Source organism: Garra rufa, chromosome 14, assembly GCF_049309525.1.
Source record: "Garra rufa chromosome 14, GarRuf1.0, whole genome shotgun sequence".
Lineage (NCBI taxonomy): Eukaryota > Metazoa > Chordata > Actinopteri > Cypriniformes > Cyprinidae > Garra > Garra rufa.
In genome coordinates this window covers 38520247-38524520 of record NC_133374.1, presented here as the reverse complement: position 1 = coordinate 38524520, position 4274 = coordinate 38520247, and positions in this window count along the sequence as shown.

Sequence of the window (4274 nt, the reverse complement as noted above, 5' to 3'; positions counted from 1 at the left end):
CTGTGCGTTTCAGCGCGCGCTGCTCTTGGCTTCTGCGCCGTGTCCTGTGCAAAGAATATATCTAGTCGTAATGAAACGCAACTGGAGCTTCAGTGCATTACGCAGAGCTCCTCTCAAATTCCTCAGATAACCTTGTAGGTCATCGCATGCTTTGGTGTGCCTCCCTTATCTAATACTTAAGATGAAAGTGCTCAAACTGTTGAAAGATTCCAGTTTTCTTGCATGTTTTGTGTTTTGAAAAGTGCTGTTTGTGTGTTAAATCAGCTGTTATGCTATATTTTTTTAAATAAGACCCATAAAATGTCTTCCTAAACTCACACTTTATGTGAAACAAACTTACAAAAGTGATGCCAAAGCTACAACCTGCAGTGATAAGTTTAGTGCACTTCACCAACCATTTCTCATTTATTTTTTATTACTTTTTTAATTTAAACTTTTAATTTAAGTACTGGATATTAGGCTTCAGATGTGTGTTGGTAGATCAGGAAGTGTTTTAGCTTTGAGTTTCCACATTTGAGTTATGTTATTCAGGTGTTAGGCAATGTTTTATGTGCATTTTTGTTTGATTCGTTTCTTCTGCTTGTTTTGTATTACAAATGAATCTGCAGGGCTTCATAGCTGCACCTCTTGCACCGCTCAAATTCTTCAGATAACCTCATGATTTGATTTCCCTCCCTCCCCTCTCTAGTTATTGGGAAAGGAGATATTATCAGCTTGCATGACTGTCGAGGGCAGTATTTACAGATATGAACTGGAAGACTGTGGAAGGCAGAAGTCGTCAGAAAATATAAAATATACCGGCATCCAAGGATGATTCTTTATCTTTTCACGTTTGTACAACAGCAGCAGAGTGACACTTTGATGATTTCACATCTTTATGATTTCACATCTTTCACATCTTGATCTGAGTGTAGATTTACAAGACGTCATATTAATTTGCTTTAGAATTTTTCTGACTTCCTGGCTTTAAGTTTTATTTATAAACCTATTCACAAAAACTCTTAAAAAGAACTACTAAGTTTTACTACTAAATTCCTAGTATACTGTAAGTGTAAGCTGGGGTTGACCTTGATGATCACTTGCCCACAGTGGTTGGTAGAGAAGCACAGCAGGCAGACAGCAAGAGGGAGAAATATATAAATATATAAAATACAAACACTGGATAATGCATAACCACCAAAGAAAGGAAAAAGGTATCAAACTTGATGCAAAAACAACTCACATAAGTAAAAGGCAATTTGCTAATCTTTATTTTTTTTAAAGCACAAATGTGTTTCCAAATTTAAATTAAATTCACTGACTTTAAACAACAAACATCTGCCAAAGTTGATTTTTTTCTATATTCAGTGTTACCTGTTTCTACAATGAGACTAAATGCGCTGAATTCACAATGAAATTAACATATATTGGCCAAAATATTGATTTGCCACAGATGAAGACTCTGCACCCAAGGCCCAGTCTACTATTGTGTCAGTGAGCATTCAGACACAAGTGAAGGGGAGCACTGATCCAGATATGATGTTATTGGGTGACATTAAAGGGTAAGGCAACCTTCTGAATAAAGTAACACTGACTAGTTTATTTACAGGAGTATTGCAGTATATATATATATATACGCACACACATGGTAAACACTTATGTTGGCTCTTAAGCAATTGTGAATTTGTTTTTGTTTTTTGTTTCATGAAAAACGTTTACACAAAGTTTATGTTGGTGTAGTAAGCTCTATATACTGGTCCGTTGAGAGTATCTGAAGAGTGACTTTGCTGTCACCATCATTGTGGTTGTGTGTTAGCAGCTGTCAAGTTCCTTTGAGGAGTTCAGTGTGCATTAATGCCTTGTATAATACAGTACAATGTGATGTTTGTGATTACTGATAAGTTGAATTACAATGTTGCTTGTCTAAGGTAAGTAACCTTTTGTCTGTGCAGTGTGTTTTGCATTGCCTGAGAGATCATATTTACTGCTTGTTGGCATTTTGCTAAGTGGTAGCTGTGTGCTATTGGGTGTAAGGAATAGGTACCTTTTTGTGTTGTATCTTTGTCGGTACTTTAGTGTAGCTAGAAATGCGTTTCAGTAAAAGGTTTTTTAGAAGACTTCCTAAAAAAACCTTCAGAAGAGTTACTATATATATATTGATGAAACAGTTGCCCCCCTCATTATTAGATCATCTAAATCAGGGGTGCCCAACCCTGTTCCTGGAGATCTACCTTCCTGCAAAGTTAAAGGTCCACTGAAGTGCCTTGAAACACGCAGCGTTATTCTATGTGGTGACGTACTTTTAACTGAAACAAAAAGATATCGCCCAGCCCCGCCCACTAATTTTGAATAGCCAATAGCGTTCCATTTATATCTGCTCGGGGAAGAGCCGTTGAGCTCGGAAAAGCCGCATTTGTAAGCTTATGACAGCCACAGACTAATAAATTACCCCACAGATTCAATATGAAACTTGCTAAAACGAAATAGTGATCATTATCATGCTGAGGCTGTGTAGTTTAATACATGCTGACCGCACATATGATCGCTTATGATCAGCTCCGCGTCTCTGTGTAGGGGGCGGAACAATACGGACTCTAGAGAGCATTTGATTGGACAGAACGTTTGATGAGAAACTGAAGTGCACGGTGATATCATCCAAATCCTTGATTCATATTGGCGGAAGTGACGAGACTGTAAGTTTTGAATGCCCATATCTTGTAAACGCGAATTTTGTCTTTGTTTTGCAGCACACTAGCTTATAGATAACCTTAAGGCTAATATATTCATACTAAAAGCCAAAAATCTTTAATTTTGATTTCAGGGGGACTTTAAGTTCCAATCCTGATCAAACACACCTATCTGTAATTATCAAGTGCTCCTTCAGATCCTAATTATTTGGTTCAGGTGTGTTTGACCAGGGTTGGAGCTGAACTCTGCAGGAACGTAGACCTCCTGGAACAGGGTTGAGCACCCCTGATGTAAATCAATCCTTAAATGACCACACTTCAGCAGGTTCCCGACATGGGTGTGAAAAAGAGGAGGGGTGTGGTAATAGTCAGCTGCCATGCCTCTATTTACTCCCTTGACTCTTCCTGCCGTCACAACTTCCCTGTCACAGCAAGGATAGTGAGCCACTCAACTACCTTACCTCCTCACCACTCATGGGACTGCCCATTAGACCTATCTGCCTATCCACATAGCTTCCAGTTTCTTTTTTTTGGCCAAGTAGGAAAGTGGATTATGTACATGATTACCGCACACTCAGTAACCCTCAGATGAGATGCTGTATGGTGCCTACATCTTCAGCAGGCTCAAGTTGAAGAGTGAATATTATTTCATACAGATCCTCAAGTGGAAAGACAAGTGGAAGACTCCATCTTCCATCTACTGGGTGGTTATATGGGCTAGCCAATGATTCTTGTGTCTTCCAAAACTTCATGAATGAGGTCTTCCATGATTACCTTTACCGCTTTGTCATAATTTACACAGAATACATCTTAATCTAGTTCTCATCACTGGTCAAACACACCCAACATGCCAAAATCATCCTTCAGCAACTCAGTTAACAGAAGCTCTTTCTCAAGCCAGAGAAATACAGTCTAAGCAGTAGCTCTGTGAGGAAAACTCATATTCTGTTAATCATTTATTCATAAAATTCTACCCAAATCACTGTGTGGCTTTAGCTTTGAATGTCCATTATAGCCTATCATTTATCATTGCACACATTATTGTCTCCCTGATAGAACTGCTTCTTCTACTAGCCTGCGGTACACTTCCTGGGTATACTTCATCTGATCCAATGGCATGCAAATAGACTTGAAGACTGAGGCAGTCCATTTCTGCCCACAGCCATCCACAATAAAAGGGTTTCATAATTTCCTGGGATTCTCCAGCTTTTATTGCCAGTTTATTAAAAAGTTAATTTCCGTTGTTGCATCTCTACCTTCTCCATGGCAAACCCAAAACAATCCCCTCGTCTTTTGCCACCTACAAAGCTTTCAACTCTTCAAAGAGGCCTTTACCACTGCTCCAATCCTCCAGCATCCCTCCCTTTTTTGAGAAAGTTAATGCCAGGCCACTGTAACTGATCGGGGATCACTGTCCAGAGATCTCTGGACCCAACATTACAACTCTCTTCACTCCTCCTCAGGTTCGGAGCTTCCCAGACCCTCTGGTCACTATCCTGCAACCCATACTGATGTCCTAAAGCATTTACCGATTTGTGCAAGCATGCCCACAGTGTGCTATGGTACCCAACATTTTATTTGGGTCTGGAAAGCCTTCTTTAACCTCCT